This window comes from Erpetoichthys calabaricus, chromosome 16 (assembly GCF_900747795.2).
Source record: "Erpetoichthys calabaricus chromosome 16, fErpCal1.3, whole genome shotgun sequence".
Taxonomy (NCBI): domain Eukaryota; kingdom Metazoa; phylum Chordata; class Cladistia; order Polypteriformes; family Polypteridae; genus Erpetoichthys; species Erpetoichthys calabaricus.
In genome coordinates this window covers 29224015-29247161 of record NC_041409.2, presented here as the reverse complement: position 1 = coordinate 29247161, position 23147 = coordinate 29224015, and positions in this window count along the sequence as shown.

The following is a 23147-nucleotide window of genomic DNA, read 5'->3' as shown; positions in this document are numbered from 1 at the left end:
GAACAGAATAACATGTTTCAGTTGTGATTACATGATTACAAAGGTTTCTCTAATAACCAATAAGTATTTAAACATTATTGTGCCGCATTGTGCTGTATTTTTTTAATATTTCCTAAGTCCAAAAAGTAGAAATTATAGATGATACAGTGAATCCATTTGTTTTCTTTACATGCTTAATCAATTTAGAGTTGTGGGGATTGAACCTTTCCTGGCAACTTCAGTTCAGAGCAGGAGACGGGTTAGGAGCCATCCAGTGTATTGGTGTTACTTTGTGTAAGTTACATTTAAAATATTGTGTCATCATAACTGCCTCATATATTTAATGCAAATAGTTTACTGCTCACATTAACAGTTACACAACAACAGCAAACATCCCAAACATCAATTAGCAGCGGACAGTCTGTAAAAACAGGTTAAAACTGCCCAACAAGTTTAAATTGAAAAGGATGAACTACGAGAGTTTGCCATTAGGGTACTGGAGGACTGGGGCTGTGCAGTCATACATAAATAATAATAAATTATAAATTCATCATTTCAAGCAGTAATATCAAATTGCAGCATTAGTAATTTCCTGGACATATTTTTAAATCAATTTAGTGGTACCTTAAAAAGAAAAAAAGTTAAATATCTGCGTGATTTCAGACTTTTCAAAGATTGTGTATACAAGATATATATTCACACATCCACATACAGTCTGTTTATAGTGAATGGCAACCAGAACACAAGGAGTTTAAGCAAGTTTTCCATACCAGCCACTTGAGAACCGTTCTATTAGAAGATGTTTCCACAAAAAGGAAAATAAGAACAGTCATTCGACAAAGTGCTTGCTGCTTGGTGTCTACCAGTTATCAAAAAGGTGTCTTGAAGTTCCACAAAACATTCCAATAGTGGTGCATCACAAGATTTTATGCCACCCGTGCCCTACTGGTCAAACTGGGGACTTTAATCTTCATTCAGTACACCCTGGAACCTTGATGAGCAGAGTTTCTCCAAAGTGAACTCTAGCAATAAACTGAATGCTTACATTGGGTGAAATGAGTGGAAAGGGTTGTCTCATAGAGCATTTTTACAGACACTTCTTGGTCTTTTCTGAAAGTAGAGCAGAACATGTTTTGAAGCATGTGGTGTTTCTTGTCATATTCCCCATTGTTTCCACCTTGGTTCTCAGCAAATGCTGGAGCAAACTAAATATCTATACTGTATATAGATAGATAGATAGACAGATAGATAGATAGATATTCTTCTATACAATCTTATTCTTTTCAATGAACCAAACAAAAAGGTTTTATTAAAGCAAGTATACGGTTGTACAGGAGATTACGGGACTAGGAATAAACACTCATGGTATTACAAACAAAAAATAATAAGCGCTCTGCCCTCAGGCCTGACTACACTTCAGAGGTGTCCCATACTGGCACCTAAAATATCTGTCCACCTTTTTCCTTCACAACAGGTGAGTCTTTGAGTCTGACTTTCTCCTGGCTTTCCATATCAGGAGTCCAGAGATTCTTTTAAGGCCTGACCCAATGTTGATTCCAGTGCCACATTAACATCACCAGGAACCACTGAAAGCATTGAGGACACTTCCCTTGAGATCCCTCCAGTGGTCCCACTGAGTTTTTTTTAAAAGGGACTAAAATTCTCTGACAGGCACATCCTGAGCACCTGATGAAATAAATGGAAAGAATGTGCAGACTTCTCAAACAAGGCATCTTAGCTGAGAATTAAACCTGGGTGAATCAATTCTGTTAAGATGTAATGAACGGAAAAACAAAATCTGACTGTATGCAATGGTGATGGCAGGTTATTTTAAAAAATACATGATATAAACAATATTACATAATATTATAAACAAAAAGAAAGGTATTGCACACCTTTTATAAAAAAAACTATATGGCCTACACCATTTAATAAGGTAGCAATTTTCTTGTAAGAAATAACATAAACTTAAAAGTAAATGAGTTTCAAGTAGAGAGCAGATGTTCATCCAAGGCCAGAAATAAGCCCCTTTAAATATACACTTCATGGATCTCTTAGGACTCATTTAATAATTTATTTAGTTGTTAGTATGAAAAGGAAAATAATAAAACCTATGGTATGATATTACCTGGGGCAACATAAGGCAATGGACAATGTAATCTTTTCCCCTTGGCCCGCTCCTCCATAATATTAATTATAAATGAGCCGCTCCTCCCATTTCAGTGTTTACGTGTGTAACCTTCCCTGGTCAGGGGTATCAGAGTCCTTATTGCTTACGTCTGAAATGCTGCTCCCAGAATGCTGTTAGCCTTTATACAAATAAAAAAGTACTTGCATTAGTCTATCAAACAACATTTCCCTTAAATCTTGGTAATGAAATATTGATATTCAATAAAAGTAAACTGTTAGACATTTAACCTTTTTTTTCACATTAAACTCTACTTAACAAAAGTATATTTTATTTAATGATTCATTTTTCAAATTGTATACACTTTGTAGGTATGTGCATGTTGAATGTTGTAAGTGTGTCCTATTTCAGTTTGATTCCTCACATGAGATAAATTTGAATAAGCTTAACTCAGACACACATCTTGAACGTAAAGACTGATTAGTTGTATGATACTCATACATATACATGTAGGGATCTTTCATGAGCTGTGAAATGGAACCCCAGATCGAGATGAAATGTGCCTTCAGTACACCAGTAGATCAGTAGGCACCGGTCTGACAGACTCAGAGAATTAAACCTATTTAATTAGGAGGCTCCCTAGGGACCTAATCTGGGTGTTCAAACTTCTCAAAGGCACTAAAAATGCAGACCCGACAGAATTCTTTCAACTTAAGGATGAATCTCGTATTTGAGGACCATAGTGGAAATTCATGGCAAGTGCATTTAAGACTGAAGCTAGGAGGCAGTTATTTTATGCAAAGAGTGGAACAAAATACCGAGTCATGGTGATGCAGTGCTTGCTTCATGTCTGGGTTTGAATCTTGGTCCAGGCACTTGCTGTGTGGAGTTTTGCCATTTGTCTGCAGGATTTTCTTTTCCACATTCCAAAAATGTACTTTCTAGTTTAATTTCCATCTCTAGGCTGGCCAAGGATATGCAAGTGTGTGTTTGTGTAGGAGTCAGCTGTATGCGTCCAGGAATGGTTTCCACCTTACTTCCTGGGATTGATACCAGTTCCATGACACTGAACTGTAAAATGGATAGATATATACATTTAAAAATATCTTGTACAATATATACAGTACATATCCATCCATCCATTATCCAACCCGCCGAATCCGAACACAGGGTCACGGGGGTCTGCTGGAGCCAATCCCAGCCAACACAGGGCACAAGGCAGGAACCAATCCCGGGAAGGGTACCAACCCACCGCAGGACACACACCAAGCACACACTAGGGCCAATTTAGAATCGCCAGTCCACCTAACCTGCATGTCTTTGGACTGTGGGAGGAAACCCGAGCGCCCGGAGGAAACCCACGCAGACACGGGGAGAACATGCAAACTCCACGCAGGGAGGACCCGGGAAGTGAACCCAGGTCTTCTAACTGCGAGGCAGCAGCGCTACCACTGTAGCCACCGTGCCGCCCTACAGTACATATATATATACATATTATCTGCAGATGTAAAACTGTTGCTTTGCTCAGTGTATATCTATCTTAAAAAAGCATGTTGGCATGCCTGGTGGGATTATTAAGAATCACAAGACTGTGTCAATTAAGAAATTGTGCTAAAGGAAGAATTTCTTGTTACAATTAATTTACAGAGTTGGACATTTATAAATTTTGTTATATTTTGGTGGTTGACAATTACAAACAGGCAGAAACAACTTTGGTCTGAGTTGCTACGTCTTTTGTAATGTCAGCTGCATTTTGTTGAGAGTTAACAATTGAGTTCAATGGACTTACTTGTAAAATTTCTTATGTTTTTGAGTTGAATTCACTAAATATTTTAGCAATGAATTTGTGGTTTATGAGGAAGTGCCTCTTTAATCTTTCATTTTAGAGGTTCTTAAGGTCAATACTGTCACATGAACAGAGCACAGGGATATTCTTACATGCTAATCAACATACAAAATGCCACCTTAAAACTTCTGTCTTCTGTATTTTAAATAACTGCCTTACATTGAAGTTGAAATTATTTATAACAGAACAAGAAGTTAAAGTGAACATATTCACCCATGTTAGATTTCCCCTCCCTTTTACTGTTACAGCATGGAAACATGTTGCATTTGATTTAAGTAAAAGTAGGGTCATTTTTAAGTGCTGAGTAACATACAGCGGGGTTTGTAGTATCTGCACGCAGCTTCGAGCTTTAACTTGACTCTTATGGGTAAATGTATACAAATTGTTTCAACTGTGACTGCCAGTTTGCAATGTTAATGGTGTGTTCTGTTTAAATAATCTTTCTGGTTTTTGCACACAGTTTTCTGACATGCTAATACTCAATGCCAGGCATTAATCTTTTTTAACTGAAGTAGTAAACCTAGCAGTCAATGATGTTTGAAATTTTGAAAATACAAATGTATAATACACAAGGCTGTTTCAGATTGTTACAGTTTTGATAAATATATAATAAAGTTAACTGCATTGCTTTCATGGAAATATGCATTTTGTTTGTCTCCTGTGTCTAAAAGCAAGTCTTACAGCATTCTTCACCAGTTTTGAAATGCTGAAAGCGATATACCAAAGTGCTTCATTTACTGTAGCCCTGTGTGGCACTCAGAAAAGTTTAAAAACAACAGTGGCAGTTTTCGTCTCAAGGGGCAGAAGATGAAACTGAAAAAACATTATTTTTTCCATCTGGGCCCCTTTGTAATCAGACTCTATGGATATCAGGACTTTTAGCACAAAGAATTTCAGAAATTCATGACTTCAGTTTTCTAGTAGTTCACCCACTAATAAATCAATGAGCTTTACAAAAGTCTGATCTATTATGATCTATTTGGCTGTCAGTGTTTCCCAGACAGCATTCTTTCACTCCTACACTGTAGATCTAAAACACTTTTTACAGCAGAAAGTCACAGTCGCACAGCTGTCTACTTTAAATTATATCCTAAACTACAATTTATTTAATTTCACATTGAGAGTTTTTACTCTAAAAGAATTGTCTGCTGAGACTCAGTGTCATATTTTTAAAATACTGGTAAATTAATATTGTACTTATCTGCTGTTTGACATTTCTTATTGCCAGATTAGAAATCACATCCTAATACATATTGCACCATCTTTTTAAGATATCTTATGTCATATAGTATATATAGAGAGCTGAAAGTGGGGAGAGCACACTTTCAGTGTGGCTAAAGAAAAAGAAAAAACAGAAAAGAGACCCAAAATGTGCTGGCTTTAAACATTTACAAATAGCTTATGGTTCTGAAATGACTTTGAAGTATTAATGGAGTATGAAATGCAAGCATTTGTAGCTAAGTAAATAACTCTAGAGTAAAGTATGAATTTTATTTTTTTTCACCTGTGTTATAGTATTTTGATAGTATGGTATTTTAATTATGTCTAGAATTCCATACCTTCTTTCAGATATCCTAGATCTTCTTAATTTTGACAATTAATGTTAACAGGTCTTCATGCTACCATAGTTTGCTCCATCTTCCCATTAAGTCCAAGTCAGGAGCACAGAGAAGGCCTTGGGACAGAATGAAGAACTCCAGGTGCATCAAAGTATGTTCTTCTCTGCTTTCATGATTGCAAGTCTAAAGACGTGCACACCCAAGATATCGGACACATTCCTGAAGGCCCATGACAAGAAGGGCACTACCTCTGGTCATATGTTCCAAGGACAATATAAAAGAACGGTGAGAAATGAAACACTTTGCTTCTAGTTATTATTCAAGAAAAAACTCTGCTATATTAGCCTGAGACAACTGCATTCAAAAAGACCAGAAGATGAATGTAAGGGATTTCCATAGGAAGAAGCAAAGTTTAAGGCATAAGTAAGCAATATAACAAAAGTAACATGAGCAGAAGTCAGTTCTATTATTCAAATACTTGGATGAAAACCGAAGCAGGCTATTTAGTCCAAGAAGCTTTCCATCCCATTCAGCTACATAACATCAAATCGAGATTTGAAAGCCCCTAAAGTCCTAGTCTGCACCACACTATTTGGTAATTTGTTCCATCTGTCTATGTTTCTTTACACGAAGAAAAACTTTCTAATATTTGTGCAGAATCTGACCTTAACAAGTTTGTAACCATGTTTCCATGATCTTGTTAAAGAATGTATTCTACTGTAACAGCTGGGATCCACTGTGCTAACTCCTTTCATAAGTTTATATACCTCTTAATCATAGTACATACAGTACCTTTTAGTCCTGGAATCAGCCTAGTCTCTCTCCTGTCGAGTTTCTTAAGTGCTGTTACGTCTTTTTTGTAATATGGAGACCAGCACTGTACACAGTACTCAAGATGGGGTCTCACCAACGAGTTCATCCATCCATCCATCCATCCATCCATCCATCCATCCATCCATCCATCCATACTTTTACTCCATACATTGTGCTACATAACCTAGCATCCTATTAGCCATCTTGATCGTTTCTGTACACTGTTGTGATATACAAGGGTAAGTCAATAATTACCTGCAGTTTTGTGCCACACCAAAGAAGAGCAACTAGTAGAGACTCGCTTTTAATGGGCTGTAGGTGTACCAGCAGCCGAAATCTTCTTTAGTTTGTCAGATTCACGTTACAGACTTGCTCAATGTTGATGTCGATAGTGAACATGGACAAGTATTCTGCTCCTTCTTCAGGCTTATCACTTGTCTGACCATTTTTGAACTTCTAAATCCATTCAAAAATACTCTGTTGTGGTAAAACATTATCTCCATATAGTGCAGAAAGTCTCCTATGGATTTCAGTCTTGGTTACACCTTCATTCAAAAAAAAAGCTCATCACTACTTGCTAATCACTGATGCAAGCAGAAAGCAGAGTAGCCATGTTTTCTCCTAGAAAACGACAAGAGAAACTGAATGATCCAGGTCGAAACTTTACTACCGTGACCACACCATGTCATCCCATATTGGACATGCGCTTGACATTTTTCTTTAATATTCTGTAATGCAGGATTTACTTTTCCTTCAGTGGCGGCATAGTCTGACCAACCTGTAACTCATTACCGATCGCCAGTGCCATGTTAAACAGGAATGTAGTAAAATATTGAATTTATAATTAACAGAAACACAAATTAGCTTCTCAGATGTACTCTGTATCTCTGCCCATATTACCGTAAAACCTGTAGGTACAGGTGTCCAGGTTCTTAAGCAGGAAAGTACCAGGGCACTACAACAATACTTGAATGTTGGATTGATGTTGTTTTGCCATAAAAAAATGTTTGGCTTTCGCCATGCAAGATAGCCAACATGTCTTAAAAATTTTCACTTTAGACTCATCTCCCCAGAGAATGTTCCTTCAATAGTCCTACGAACATGCAGTTGTTTTACAAATCTTATTAGTGTGAATTAGTTAACCTAAGTAGCTTGTTTTGTGTATTTCATTCAAAATGTTTTTTTAGGATATGCAGTCAGTAGTGTCCTCTGGAATACCTTGAATCATTTTCTAAATAATTCTTTACTTTCTGCTGTGTTTATAATGCATTATTGTGTTTATTTGTTTATTTTATATATATATATATATATATATATATATATATATATATATATATATATATATATATATATATATATATATATATATATATATATACTAGACAGTAATGGCACTGTGCAGTGAAAATACTTGACTTGACCACGCTCCAGTGACCCTTGACCTTCATTGAACATATTTGTGTACAATGATTTAAGATATGAAGAGGTAGGGGAAGTGATGGCAAAGGTGATTGGGATGAGAACGGCGCCCATACGCATGAGTCGCATAGTCTGCCCTTTTTCCCACTACCAAGAGCTGATTGTACAATAAAATAAAATAAAAATAAAAAGAGTAATAATTCCAAAACTCTTTGCTTTTAATATAAAGCTGTAGTGCATAGTTTCAGCGTAGTATATGTGTACCAAATTTCAGGCTACAGGTTATTTGATTTTTGACCTTGACCTTCCTGGGCTGACCTTTAACCTTGGAGGTAAAACATCACCCGGAAAGTAGCTAGTAAGGGTCACGTAGTATATGTGTGCCAAATTTCAGGCCAATCGGTCAGTTTGTGAGCTACAGGGGATTTAAAATCCCGATCAGACAAACGAACAGCAACGGTAGTGTATTATATGAGAAGATATTTAGGACTGCATCCTCAAAGAGACTGAGTTTGAAACCTTGAAATTATTCTCTAGCTGTTTCAGATGCCCTAAAATCCTGTGGATGTGTGTCTAGTTTTCTTCTAGTAAAATGACTTGGATAGGAAACTCACAGTGTTCAATATGTAAAATAAAAAAAGACAAAAATCTAATAAAGGAATAATAGTTTTTTTTTTTTTTTATTACAAACTATAACTTGCCTGCTGCCTATCAATGGTTGGCACATAACTAAATAAAAACAAACTATGATTATATGGTGGCACAGTTTTTGTTGCCCAAGCAAAAATTTTAAATACTTATATGCAATAACTTGTCAAAGAACATCTTTTGAAATGAAGCATTATTCATACACTAAAGAATAACACATTTTCTCCATGTTCGCATTGCTTGTTTCTAACAACATCAACATCGCTTACCTTTTAGATAGTTTGGCATATGCTTCTGAAAGGGCATTTCACTTTCTTAGTTGTATGAAGAATACAGTGACACATCTGGTCTTATATGTAAATCTGGTTATAAAATTAGCTGTAAAAGTCTGCCGTTACTCCAAAAAGCTTGTCCTATTTAGAGAAATTATTCTCAGAATCACATTCCCATGGGTTCCTTTTCTTTTTCACCCCTTGGCGTGGTATATTTATAAGTGCAAGATCTTCAGGTATAAGACAGAAAGTTGTGTGTGACAAAACTGGAAGTGAACTCTCCATATTTAAAGAGATGGCTAGAACTCTTATAGAATTATCCAGTGGTGAGTTAGGGGATATGCAGAGTCTGGAAGAGCTATGAAAAGAATGAAGAAGCAAGTATACTTTATATATGATAGAGAAGACAGAAGAATGTGATGCCAGTACAGAAGTAGCAAAGAAATGTTAATTAAAAATGCTTCACACTGGTACTGGAGATCTTTTAATGGTCTTTCCTTGTGCTTGTGTGTGACGGCCACAAACACAATACGACCTTTTGTAAAATTTCTGTTTTGTAAATTCCATCCATCCATCCATTATCCAACCCGCTATATCCTAACTACAGGGTCATGCAGGTGTGCTGGAGCCAATCAAAGCCAACACAGGGCACAGGGCAGGAAACAAACCCCGGGCAGGGCGCCAGCCCACCACAGGGCACACACAAGGAATAATTTAGGATCGCCAATACACCTAACCTGCATGTCTTTGGACTGTGGGAGGAAACCCACGCAGACATGGGGAGAACATGCAAACTCCACGCAGGGAGGACCCGGGAAGTGAACCCAGGTCTCCTAACTGCGATGCAGCGTGCTGTGCCACCGTGCCGCCTGTTTTGTAAATTATGCTACAATAAATAAAAGAAAATCAATCAAGCAAACAATCAGCACTAAATCCAGTTGATGTATATATCTGACATCTGTCTCAACACTTGTTTACTACCCAGTTTGAAGAGATGGGTGCTCAGGAAAACCAATACAAGCAACAGTGGCCCAGCCCAGAATTTTTTTTTTATGATTTCTTTTCTGAAAAAACATTAAATCTTTTTTTTTTAAACTTTATAATTCCTCACAATGAGTAAGATAGGATAATGAGTGGCCAATGAAGTGCAAAACATCCCAATGGCTTTTTCATGACAGAATGTTGTACCACCAGGGCATTCATCATCTGTTGAAACTAGCAACTTCTTCGTATTCTTACCCTGACAGCTCTAGGTGTGCTCCTGGAGCCACCTCTGGTTGAGACGTAAGTCCATCCAATGCACAATCATGTACAAATCCCTGACTCACATGCACTGGGCTGATTTGATGTTACCCATCAACCTGACACAGAAAATGGATGAAAACTGGTAAGCTAAGGGCAAACGGGTATGAATGCTCAGAGAAGTGGCTGATTCAGACAGACAAAAGTGAGCTAGGAATGATCTGTTAGCCAGAATGTACTTTGAGCTTTGCAATTCCATAAAGTGTATGTACAGCTTTCTCACAGCATCCATAAAGAAGCTCACATAATGGTCATTGTCATACACATGTGTACAGGGGATATCTTAAAGGCTCCTCAAGTTCTGACATTGTCCCTTGGAGAGAGAATGGATGCTGTCATTGACTACCTTTTCTTTTTCACCCACAATTCCCAAAAAGGCTATTGATGGAGTTCCCCTTCCTCCCTGTAGCTCTGCCCCTTCCGACCAGATGACATATAAACAGCTATGCAGCCAGAAGCTTATTGTTCACTCTGGAGCCATCCCTGAAGGAAGTCAGAACGCTTTCAACAACCTGAAGGAACCTTTAGCTTCTTGCACCCTTGAGTGCTTATTTTTTACCTCTTTTTCCAGCAGCCTTGAACAGAGTTTTCCTTTTGGAGCCCCAAACCTTCTCCTTTGCAACATTCTTCTTTTAGAACTCTATAAACTATGCTAGAAAATATATTTTGCAATTGTTTGTGCCAGCTATGCATCCGTTGTTGTACTGTTGTACTTCTCTGTACTCAAATGTGGCACTTGGTGCCACGGCCCACCTGCCAAGTTGTTTTGCCTGCTTAAGGTACAGTCATCCCTGATGGAGGATCGCAGGAATCATGGGGTAGAGGGGTCCTTTCATCGTATTGACTGGCCCAGTGCTGTTTCAGCCGCGGAATGGCCAAATGGGGGCGGCAGCTTGATGGATGAGGTCTCCATGAGTCTAAACAAATCCAGATCATATTATGGGATATCATCTACTGTTAAACTCTGCTCCATGCTTCTAACATTCTTATTTTTATACTGTATTGAGGATTTGTTCTGTTCTGTGTATTGCATTGTATTGATCCTCTTCTTTTTGACGCCCAATCTACCTGGAAAGGGGTCTCTCTCTCTTTCCCGAGGTTTCTTCCATTTTTTCCCTACGAGGGTTTTTTTTGGGAGTTTTTCCTTGTCTTCTTAGAGAGTCAAGGCTGGGGGGCTGTCAAGAAGCAGGGCCTGTTAAAGCCCATTGTGGAACTTGTTGTGTGATTTTGGGCTCTACAAAAATAAATTGTATTGTATTGTATTGTATGAATGACAATAAAGTTCACTTACTTATTCCAAATTTTACTTATTTCAAACCCAAATAAATAAAAAAATAATGGTGTGATAGAGTGCCTAGTTGACCAGGGATTGAGAGCGGCAGGGGAACATCTAAGATTGGCACAAGGTTCATGCAGATTTCTTTCCCAAGAGAAAAAATACCAAGCAGAGTCTGAGAGAGTACCTTTGCAGGCCAGTGTGGACTGATCATGTCAAGTGTGGTGGCCTTAAAATGAAACCTCTAGTAGACAGAGAACTCGGGCTAGGAGGAGATTTGATGGCAGTTCTGATTAGAAGAGTCTCAGTCTTGCAGTAATAAAAACAGCTTATCATCTCATTATGTGACTAAAGTACTTGAGCTTTTCTTTGACAATCAAGCCTTACAATGAGAACACTGGGTGTATTTTTTCAGGTATTTATTGATTTGTTGTCCTAGGGACTCTCAGCAGTCTTCTCCAGCACCAGTGGTCAAAAGCATTGATTCTCTTCTGCTTAGCTTTAGCTGTGAGAGTCGGACTGTCGCTGCATATCACTTCAGAAAACATCACAGCTTTAACAGTATGGACCTTTGCTGATATTTCTCCTCTTTAGTGCCTTATCTGAACTTGCCATAGCACATCCTTAAAGAAAGAGGGTTACTGAATATCTCATATGCCTCATGAGGAATCTATGTGAAATATACTAACATTCAAATCAATTCAATTCAAATTAGTCATGAAGATCGATTAACAGCAGGCAGCCTGTCATTACTGACCAGTTACCAGTGGCATGGAGGTAAAAGACTGCCTTGAACAGACGTGGCCTCTCAAGGCTGACATCAAAGTGAATTTAGATAAGAGACTTGAGCATTGACCCATGAGCGGTTGGACTGGAGAGTGTGAAGAAGTGCTGCATGTAAGACAGAGAAAGAAGAGTTAGATGGCATGCTGTGAGTTTTTAGTTTTACACTCATGCCTCAATTCATAGTACTGATGTCAGCTAGCAGTCTGAAGTGTTACAAGTAAATGCTTAAGTACATTGCAGACTAGCACACCTGAGTGCAAGTCACTTTGTCCTAAAGACTGTCATTCTGCAGACCAGTTGACTCACATTTGGGGACCACTAGTGGTATGCAGGCAACACTTTGAGAACCCCTGATTTGACAAGAAAGGGCTGACTATGACTTCTGGTCAAAACTGAATACATGAAAGTGGTTTAACACTAGAATTACCAGAGACTACGAAAAAACTCGTAGATCCGGCCCACCTTAAATCACTTCTTAAATCCGTTCACACCTCTCCGCCAGCGTCTTTTGTCCCCTAAATGTGCTGATAAAGACAAGTTGCCAGCAGCCGGCTATTCCATCCTCCCACCGACAGACGCAAACCAAGTGTATGTGTGTAATGTATAATATTAACAAAAAGAGCAGCTTACTACTGAAAACGGCAAATATAGGAGTGAGTGGGGATCGAATCGGGGACTCTTGATCACACTTGGTTTGCATCTGTACTTGTGCTGTTACTTAGAGAGTTACTTAGAGGTGATGTTAGAGCGCGTGAGCTTATTCAGTGCAGCAGGAACAACGCACATGTTGATCTTTTTTTTCTTTCAGTACATGTGCCTTCCCTGTTTATTTATATAACTAGTGACTTTTCTGCCTGTCTGTCTCTCTATTACGCAGTGCTCTGTCTGTCTGTGTGTTATGGATCTTAAAAATAACAGTTATAAGGACAGTTGTTCATGTCAATTGCAGTCTCAATTGTTAAAAAAAATATTTTAAAAGGAGAATCCCACATGAAAGTATAACGATCTCATTAACTGACAGTGCATACCATCCATCCATCCATCCATTTTCCAACCCGCTGAATCCGAACACAGGGTCACGGGGGTCTGCTGGAGCCAATCCCAGCCAACACAGGGCACAAGGCAGGAAACAATCCTGGGCAGGGTGCCAACCCACCGCAGGACACACACAAACACACCCACACACCACGCACACACTAGGGCCAATTTAGAATCGCCAATCCACCTAACCAGCATGTCTTTGGACTGTGGGAGGAAACCGGAGCGCCTGGAGGAAACCCACGCAGACACGGGGAGAACATGCAAACTCCACGCAGGGAGGACCCGGGAATCGAACCCAGGTCCCCAGATCTCCCAACTGCGAGGCAGCAGCGCTACCCACTGCGCCACTGTGTTATTTATAAATTTTATGTCCGTTTGAGGTTAAAAAGAAAAAAAAAAGTAACACTTTATCCCCAGCGGGGAATTGAACTCAGGTCTGTGAGGCATGGCAAAGCTGCTGGGCTCTAAGAAGCAAATCCTAGCACGCTACGCCACAGAAACTGTTGTATCATCCTTTAACCTCTTGTGAAAGTGTTTATTTGATCTTTGGAACTCTTTACACATTCTATAGTTCATGCCTACATTTTGTAACATTTATTACTAAAATATGAAAAAGTTTCTGTTTTAACAATGTGTTTACGCAGATTACTGTAGAAACGGAACACACATGAAATGCGTGTGATCCAAATAACGATCTATTATTTCCACTCTAAAACTCCACTTCACTCCCAGATAATCAATCAAGGCCTGAGCTGGGAGAAGTTTGTGCACGTTCTAAGTCGGTGGGGGGATGGAATAGCCGGCTGCTGGCAGTTTGTCTTTATCAGCACATTTAGCGGACAAAAGATGCTGGCGGAGAGGTGTGAACGGATTTAAGAAGCGATTTAAGGTGGGCCGGATCTACGAGTTTTTTCATAGGCTCTGGTAATTCTAGTGTTAAAGAAACCTCAGACCAGAAGTTAAGTATGAGTGTGAATTCAGAAGGGAAGTATGGGCTGAAGGCTCACTGACAGGAGGAAGATGCCATGGATGTATGTGACAGAGAGTGAGATCAACAAAGAGTGGGTGCTTTGACCACATCTGTGGGAAAGCCAATAATAATCCGTGAATACAGTCTCAAAGGGGCAGCAGGATTTTGTCTGTATTTGTTTAATCTGACTTTGGGTTCTTAGTGTAATCCATTATGTTATTTTTACAACAAAAAATTGAGACTGAGCCACTGCCTGTATTTTTTTGGTAATATTGCTTTTTTCAGAAATAAAATTCTTTTAGAAGTGGTAAACCCCATGTTTGTAGAATTGTTCCCTGACTTTGTGCAGTAATCAATTATTTTAAAGATTATCTGTGAATGTATTAAGTTTGTTCCTTTAAAGAAATATTACTTGCTCTTAGTGATAATTTCAGAAGTAATGTGAGCAATGGTAGTGTGGAAGGTTTATTCCATTACACACTAGATAAGACTTTAAAGAGCTGACCGACAAAGTAGCCTATTACCAGTAAAGATTGTAGACAGTTAACTGAGCAGTTCTGTTTAAAGAGCATAAAAATGTTTGTTTATTTTTAATTCTGTCACAATACATTTTCACTAAGGATGCAATACATAACCTCTATCCTATATTTAAAATAATGAATATCCACGGTGGATTCTTAGGCAAACTTGCACAATGCCTAATATTTTTCCCTCATATTCTAAACCAGGCCAATTAAAAAGCTCTTTTTGGGCCTATTTTTCAGTATATGTTTTAGAAATGTTCCCGCCCTGACATTATTTGTAACAAGTTTTCAATTCTTTAGCTTTGCTGTCTGGCAGCCTCTCTGCTTTCCATCTATTTTCTAAACATGCTTTTTCCATTACAGGGTCACACGGAGCTTCTATCTTTCTGGCAGCATTAGATGTAAGACACAAAACAACCATGGGTGGACACTTGAGAGGAAACTGTGAACGGTCATGTGGATATAGAAGAAATATGCAAACATCAGAAAGAGAATAAGCAGGCATGGAACTTAACCTAAGTCCTTAGAGATGTGAGAAATAATAATAACCATGGTGTCACGCATAAGTCGTACATCAATAAAAAATGAATGATTTAAACACCAGAAAGATTTTGTCTTAGCTTTCTTTTATTTTTTACAGTGGTTCTGATTAGCAGAGTTTCAATCATGTGATCCTCGGGTTTTGTACCTATTAATATTTTTAAATCAGTATGTAATGGGATGCAGAAATGTCTTTTGATAAAATGACCAGCCACTGTCAGTAGACCAAGGAATAGCAATGGCCTTTGCGGACCCAATGTAAAATTTTCAAGTCGCACTATCTTGTAGCTGTGGGAAAAGTTTTAGACATTTTGTTGACCTCCTTAGAAATTAAAGCAGGCAGTGTTGTATAGAGGATAGGACAATTAACTCAAAGCCCCAAGGCTGTCAGTGCTGTAAACGGTTCTAGTAGGTTGCCTTGGATGAAGGTGGTCAGCCAAATGTATATTTATACCAAATAGACACTTTTAACTCTGCTGTTTACCATTATCAATTTACCGAGCTAATTGGAAATTATCAAAGCTTCATATGTTAGGCATTGCTCCTGAATTACGAAGGACGTCTGTTTAGCTGGTTCAGCACTCTAATCACAGGTCCACATAGTTCCCTGTGAGATTGTGGATTTCAAACAAAACAATAAAAAAAACAATAAGATAGGGATAAAGTTAAATTAAACTAACTGGCATACATTTTTTTTTCTAAGAGGGCCAGCCAGCTGGTTTTTAACTAAGGATAAAGTTATGCACTGTTCAACAATGAATGCCAAAAATGCACCTAAAAGTAACACATGTAAAATCCATTGGTGACAAATACTTTCCACACTCTATGATAAAATGGCTCAGCAATAAACACTCTGAGTATAATTATTTAAACTCTCAATTCAATTCAATGTAATTTCTTTGTATGGCGTAATTTACTGAGTGCCGGAACAGAGCTATGACAGTTTCACTGGCAGTTACAAATCCAAACTTTACAAATTACTAATTACATAACGAGTGCACATCAAGACACAGATTTGTTTAAACAAACAGCAAACATAGTGATACAGTATGAAACTGATTAACATAACTGGAGTCCATCACTATCTCTACAATAATTAAAAGTTGTACTATGGCCAGTAGACAACAGTGGAGAGGAAAACAAAAATTCCAATCAACAGCATTCCTGGAGAAGATAAACATCCTGGGGTTGTGCGGGGAATACAAGGTCTGTTATAACAGACAATGTCAAAGAGTCGAAGAGAACCTTGCCAAGTGGTCACTCATCCTTTTGTGGGCATTCTACTGCAGGGTCTGTGCTGGACTGTCTAACATGATGACATTATCTTTCCATATGATGATTCCAAGGAAAACAGCTTGGCAGTACAGCAGTGACACCAAGTGCTACAGCATAAGACAAAGTAGAGAAACAGAACAGTTAGTAATAGTTCATAATTACTGTAATGTTTATATTTGTATAAAAATAACTAACAAACAGAGATGCAATAGGCTCAGCTAATCTGCAGTTCTAGTCAGGGTATGCTAGACTAATTTAAAGTGTCTTCAGCCTGGAGTTACAGTAAATGCTGAAAATCTGGAATTACTTTTATAAGTAGGAGGTTATTCCATAGCTTCTGGGGCCCACTAACTAATAGCTCAACCCCCCACTCTTATTTTAGAAACCCTGGTAATCTTTAGTAGGATGGCGTCTTGAGATTTCAATGTACGTTCTGGTTTTTTAGTAATGATATGTTGAAATAAAGAAACAGACTTGCCCATTTAAGGCTTCATATGGTGAAAGAAGGATTTTGACATTAGCCCTCAACTTAACTTGGAGCCAGTGAAACCATTCCAGGACTGGAGTGATGTGTTCCTACTTTCTAGTTCTTGTAATGATTCCTGCAGCAGCATTTTGAATTAATTAAAAGCTGCATAAAGAATGATTTGACCAGACAGTGACTAACATATTGAAGTGGTCAATTCTTCTAGAAGTACATGCATGAATTAATTTCTCAGTGTTATACTTATTTAGAAATCATCTTAATTTTACACTATTTTTAAGATGAAACTTTTGTAATGTGTGTTTTAAAAGACATACTGGTGTCAGAAGTAATGCACAAGTTATGCTAATTCAGGAAATGGTTTCTCCGACTAAAATACAGTTGACAAAATATTATTGTGGACTGCATCATTATCCCCAAAACATTTCTGTTTTTTTTCTGTATTCAGAAGCAATTAGTAGCAATAAGTTCTCATTCATCAACTCTTTAATTCACTGCCACAATTATTTAAGGGGCACTATAAAAGAAACAACATTTAGCCGTATATCATCTGCATACAAGTGCATCTTAAACGTTTGCTTTCTATTTGTGTTTTTCTTTATCTAATTAGTACTTTTGATTTGAAGCTCTTACATACTACCTTCTTCATCTTCTTCTTTCTTATGATTGGCAGTTAAACACAATAAATGTAATTATCAGTATTAAGTATACTGTTAGAATTGAGCTGGCTTTATCATTTTCATTTAGTATTTCACACTGAGCCTTTCTGTGTTGCATGAACTTGGAGCGCTGAGCTCTACCATTTTAACCGACATTCAACAATTACTGAACTAAAAGAATAGGAATTTTCTTTGAGAAATGAACATGCCATCATACCTTAATAAAATGCATCAGTTCTTCCAAAAATCACTGCTGAACAAGGGACTCATCCACCAAGATAACAAGAAACCATTTCATTGCAAAAAATGCATACATAAAAACTAGAAAAAACCTGAAAAGAGAGTTCTGCCGGTGGGGTAAGCAAATTTTACTTGAGAAGATTTGTTAACTTAAGCTAAATGAATACAAATTTCTTGATAGTTATTAAATGTTACAATTAGGAAATCAAGATTTCATGGCTTGATATAAAACACTTTTCACTGCATTTTTTGCAGTGCTGAAAGTCTGCTAGAACTACAGAGGCCTCTTAAATTGGCCAACAAAAGGGTAACCTGTAGAAAGACCACCTGACCATCAAAAACCAAGGTATGACAGTACAAAACACTGCCTTATCCAGAAGTCCACTTACAAGCTCCTTTCCCCCCATCGACATAGGAGAAGAAACCCATCATCCTGAAGGCTATTCCTAAAATACACTAACCTGAACAGAAATTATTTAGAAGCTCATTGAAACTAGAACTATAAAAGAGTAGCTTTAGCTTTTTGCTCATTACATCAGTCTCTTTTTCCTTTTATTATCCCCTGATCAAAAGACAGTCTAAAGATTCCAATTATAAATAAAACTCTAATAGGAGGCAGAGCTTTTAATGATTGCAACACCTCAATTTGGAATGATCTGCTTAGCAACATAAGTGATGCTTCCTGGATCTTACCTCTTGAATCAAGGCACCAGAAAAAATGCAAGGACATGGTCAAAATATATGAAGTCAATAGACTAATGAATAATTATCTGATAATCGTAAAGACAAATAGGGCGTCATCATTGAAATGAAATAAGCAAGGCTCCAGTACACAGGGAATTCCTATTATGGAGAAAATCTCAGATTAATAAATCACATTAAATAGCATCATGACAAAGCAACATCTGTTGCTCATGATATTTTAAGTATTGGGTATAATCAGGAACTGGAATTCATGTGAGAGATATGAAAGCAAAATGTCATAATGCTGTACAGCAAAGCAGTTTTAAGTAACATGGATTTCTATGCTCTTGGACTTTAAATCGCAATCAGCAAACAGTCAAAAATAAATAAAAAAAAATAAAAACACATCTATATGCATGAAATATGCCACTAGGTTGGTGGAATTTTTTAATAGGAAGACAAACAAAGAAAACAAATTTTAGTGTTATTAAACCACAAACATGTTTTATTTAGAAAAATAGTAGCTAAATCTGTGCCTACATATGCAGAAATGGGTATCTGCCTAATGTTAACAAGCTCCTAAATAGCAATCAAAACGCAAAATCCCACGTTCAAATGCTCTTAGACTGACAGTCACAATCAGCAAACACTCAAAAATAAAAACAAAATATGCAAGAAATATGTCACTTGCTTGTGGGACTTTTGAATAGGAGGACAAATAAAGGAAATAAAGCCCCAAAACAAGTTTTATTTTGAGCCTGAAAAAAGCAGCTAAATCTGTCTCTGAATACACAAACATGAGTATCTGCCCAATGTTAAAAGCTCCTCAATAGGAAACAAAATATCCCACAGAACAGATAAAAAAGGGAATTGGGCAGATATGAACAAATTGTTTAGTGAGAGAAAACGGCTACCATGATACGATGACTTTGCGTGACCACAAAGCCCACGGCATCCCCCTTGACAGCATGACATTGCAGCTACCTTGATTCCCAGCAAGACAGCAAAATAAAGGAACTTGAAAAGAAAGTTAGATATTGCAAAAACATTCATTCTTCTGTAAAACCTGCAAATTAAGTGAAACCATGAAGTTCTTCTAAAGCAATGCACAAGCATACAGCTCTGTAATAATATAGTCTAAATGCTGAACGAATCGTCATCCTCTCTATACATTTTAAAATTGAAAAAGCATTTAAAATAAATTACTGTACGTATTAGCTTAATGACAGAGATGAATGTAATTCTCATTGGGAATGAAAAAAACATTAATTACAGATAAAAGAAAAAAAAGTTCAGGAATATCTGTTTTTACAAGTTAAAATCATCCCTTAATTGCTTTTGAAATATACTAAAAGCATGCCATTTTTTCTGACACTAAATGGACTGAGGATTACATTTATTTGACCTTTCAGAATTCACAGTAATTTGATTACTTTTAAATTTCAGCAATGCATTGTGCTTCGCACAGCCATTGTACAATGAAATCAAACTTTCACTCCTCTTTTTACTGTGCTACATGCATTGCATTCTTGGAATTAAAGCCTTGTGAACCTCACGCTACAGTCACTTACAGCTGGTCATCGTAGAAACAAAGGAAGTGGTGGGAAAAAGCATTGTGAAGTATTAGGACAGGATCTAAATAGAAACCACTGACCACAACATATCGTTACTGTTGCCTAGAAGTAATGACTTTATTTTGTTTGTTATACCCCTTGACCAAAACTTGTTGGATATCTTCTGAAGTCCTTTATTCAGTCCATTTCACAAATTAAATACATTCTCTGGACTCATATACCTTATGAGCTAAATAATCCAATCCAAAGTTACATGGAGTTCCTACCCTATAAGCTACAGGTCAAAAGCAAACCTCAGACCTGCATTGGACACTAGTCTATTACAAGGAACACAAAGGCATCAAGCATCACACACAGCTGAGCACTTCATACACACCAGCCAATAAGGATTTTTTCTTTTATATCAATGCTAATTTTCTTGATACCATCTAATGTTCTTTTTTGAAATAATGAAGATTGTTAAATAAAGCCTTGTCCATTAACAAAACTCAAGGGAAGCATCTATTCTGCTACATGAGCGTATTGGTGATAAGCCAAGTTCATGTTTCTTCTCCAGCTAGGCCACATTTATGACCGGTTGCCATTGTAAAGAAGGAATTGGAAATTTGACATCATTTTGACCCTTCAGCGACTTATGACAGGACCCATTTTCAGACGATGCCCGTCAGAGCAGCAATTAGATTACTTAGTTTACTTAAGTTTGGCATAGTACATTCTGAATTTATAATTACTATAACCCTGAGTCATTCTAGATTCTTAGACGCCAAGCTTCTGTGACATAAAAGCTGAACCTAAAACACTTTATTCATTGGTATCATGAGTTAGAATAAAATGGTTTGATGAGATCACGTTATACAATTCTGAAATAAAAAAAGTGCTGAATTGTAAGGCAAAGAATGGCCCTTTATCATTGTGATTTCAAACAACACGATCAGATATAAAATGAAATTTGACCTGATTTGAACTACACTTGTTGTTAGCTCCTGTCAGTTTGGCTTAGGTAACCGGAGCACAGCTTACAAATATTGGTTACCACCATGTCTAAATCCGATCGATACTGGAGAAAATGCAGCCACCTTTGAAATGAATTAAAATGACAGAAAAGCAACTTCTTTTTTTAATTACCACTCATATACTTACAATTTGTTCATTTCACTTTTTACTTTTATTATCCTCGTATATTAATTAGTGAACAGCTTTCAGTCCTTGACAAGTTAATGTGTGTGTATGCCATATATTACAGACAAATCATAGTATTAATCAATTTTCCTTTCAGAAAGCTCCAAATTAGTTTTGCTTTTTAACCAGTATGAAGAGGAAATTTTTCAAAGTGAAATATTTGCTGAAAAAATAGGGAACTTAATTTCATATAAAAAAGGCCACACTTTCCAAGTAATGGCACACGCGTGGCATATATCATTCTTATTAAGGGTTAACACATTGTCAGCTACACTTTTTACTGTCTTATTTTTTTATCCCTGTCCCATCATGAAGTGAAAGTGAAATGTTGCAAGCGAAACACTTCATTTCTTGATCGGGCAGCCTTGCAAATATATAAAGATAATGAATTTCGTATTTAGAAAATGAGCACAGATGTTTTCTATTTTGGTTACCAAAGGGAAATACTGAAGCATCATGCTTTAATACCATCTCTGTTTGTGTGTGCTACCAGCTTTTTAAATGTGCCTGCCAACTGTTGACATGGTCTGCTGCTCCTGCCAAAGCACCATATAACTTACTGCCATTAAACTGAGCAGCATAGACAAGGCTGGCCTGCACAAGCGGAATGGCCTCTACTCACCCTATAATGTATTCTTGAGATTTATTTGACCACATGATGCTTAACCAATGGCTTATCCATTTCAGTTCAGATCTTATAATTTTTGCATTTTTCTATTCTTTGTAATTTTTTATAGTTTGCTTCCCTGTTAATAATGTTACACTACTACAAACTAGGCCATAGATTATGTACATTATTTCTTTATTCGGACATGAATCACATTCCCACCCACCAACTGGATGGAATGAAGCAAGCAAAACATAATTCAATAAAAAAGTTCTTTTAAAACTGGCACCATGTGTACTGTATGAGTGGGGGTTTTGGTGGCTAGAGCAGATATGGCTATGGGCACCAAAATGGCAGAGTATGGTCTTTTCAGAGACCTCTAAGAAAGACATGGGACATTTGTATTATTAGTGGGGCCTTGGAAGAAAGGAACTGTGAGTGAATCACAGCAGAAGGGAAAGAGTGTGGTACCCTGGGAGGAAATCTATAATATCATCTCAAGGTGACAGACAGAATGACACCATGGAATACTCCAAACAGTAGTGGGCACTGCACAAATTATGGATGCAGCAAAGGGCTTTGGGTTACCTCCACAGGGAAGCAGTCTGTCTGCAAACTACTTGGATGGTCTGACCGTTAACGGGCCATGTAGGGATGAGGAATATAAGGAGCTCTAGTGCCATAGAACACCTAATCGGACTCTATCAGTGATTCTGACCCAGAGTTACCAGTAATCCTGGAATGGAGTTTTAAAGAACTCTTGTGGTCAGAGGGAGTTTGATGGCGGAGTAAACCAAGCAAGATCAGGGTCAGTTAAGAAAGGAAGAAAGAATGGGAGAGAGAGAGAGGTCAAGTCCCCTTGCCTGGACAAGTGAACATTATTGAAAATTCTCAGAGTAGCGAGATTTTTTTGTTTAACCAAAAGACAACAACTATTTAAAGGAAGAGGTCACCTTTAAGAAGAGGCCTCAGACATTACAACTGGTGCTTTTCATTTGGCCTTGGGGTCATCCATCGGTGTCCCCTGACTCATTTGCACCTGTGAAAGTTAATTGCTAAAACATGTGATCAGTGGACAGACGATTGTCGTTAGTGCTGGCATACTGCAAATATTTGGAGGCCAAAATTGAGGAAAGCCTGGGGAAGGACAAAGCACTTTGCATAGAGAGAGGGGGACCCATTTCAACCACCACAAATGTCTAACATCCACTTAGATTATGTGACTACAGCCATTCTTGCACTAGTATTCTCGTCATACATTAGCTATTAGGTGGTGAAGGGACAAGAGAGAGGTAGTTGGCCAATAAGGGACAGGGGATGATTAGAGGGCAGATTGTCCAGG